The sequence below is a fragment of the Orycteropus afer genome, unplaced genomic scaffold, assembly GCF_000298275.1.
Source record: "Orycteropus afer afer isolate SDZICR_OR568_19922 unplaced genomic scaffold, OryAfe1.0 scaffold00024, whole genome shotgun sequence".
NCBI classification, from domain to species: Eukaryota; Metazoa; Chordata; class Mammalia; order Tubulidentata; family Orycteropodidae; genus Orycteropus; species Orycteropus afer.
Window position 1 is genome coordinate 9,946,760 of NW_006921611.1, and position 1,368 is coordinate 9,948,127.

The following is a 1,368-nucleotide window of genomic DNA, read 5'->3' on the forward strand; positions in this document are numbered from 1 at the left end:
TTCCTTCTCTGACAGATTTCCACCTTACTCCGGTTCTGGCTTTCATATGTTTTACTGCAGTATTACTGAGAAAAAGTGCAAACCAAATAGACACACACACACACACACACACACACACAAAGACGGACACTACAAATAACCACACACACTAAAAAGGCACATACCCCAAATATTATCTTTGGAAAAATTATTATTTTTGGATAAATACTTAATTAAGAACTTTGTATGTGTGCCAGTTTCAGTTGCAGGAAATAAATGTCAAACTTGAAGAACTGAACATTCAATTGGATTCGTATGCATTTCCATGTCTGTGTTAGACTGGGTTCTCTAGAGAAACAAAACCAGTAAAACTTATATAGAGAGAGAGAAAGACAAATTTATCTTAGGAAAATGGCTCACACACTAATAGAAACTGACAAGTCCAAAGTTCTTGGATTAAATGTAAAGCTGGAGACTTTTCCCGACTCACACAGCTGCAGCAGCTGAGGAGCTCAAGGTTGCCAGGTAGTATGCTGGCTGTTGACTCCAACGAATGACGAATCCAAAATATCCAGGCCAAAGGGCAGATTGTTCACTCACAGATAGTTGTAAGCAGCATAACAGAATCCCAATCAACAGAAGAATGTCTCTTTTCCCTGGATGTCCATAAATATACTAGAAGCAGCCCACACCCCTAGGAAAACTCCCTTTCAACAGATTGGTTGTTCAAAACATATATTTCTGATCCCATCATGGGGACAACCTCATCACAACTGCTTAAACCACACAGAACTGTGGTCCAGCCAAGTTGACACACAGCCCCAACTATCACAATGTCTTACAATGGATTTTTAAGCATATAGTCTAGTAATCAATTATATGTCCCTATAATAATACTCAATAATAATGAAAATAATAATAATGATAATAAATCAAAGGGAAGAACAAAGTCAGCATTTCTCAAGCTGAAAGAACTAAAGAAAAAATTCAGTCCAGAATTGCAATATTGAAGGATTCTATGGGCAAAATATTGAATGATGCAGGAGACACTGGGGGGAGGGGTGGGAGGAAGGAATTCACAGAGTCTCTGTACCAATAAGAATTGGTTGACTTTCAAACATTTCAGGAAGTAGCATATGATTAAGAGCTGATGGTATTGAAGGACGAATTACAAGCTGCACTGAAGGAATTGGTGAAAAGCAAGGCTCCAGGAATTAATGGAATACACTATAGATGTTTCAACAAATGGATGCAGTGCTGGAGCCACTCATTCATTTCTGTCAAGAGATTTGGAAGACAGCTATTTGGCCTACTGACAGGAAGAGATCCATATTTTTGCTCATTCCAAAGAAAGATAATCCAACAGAATGTGGAAATTATTGAATGAGG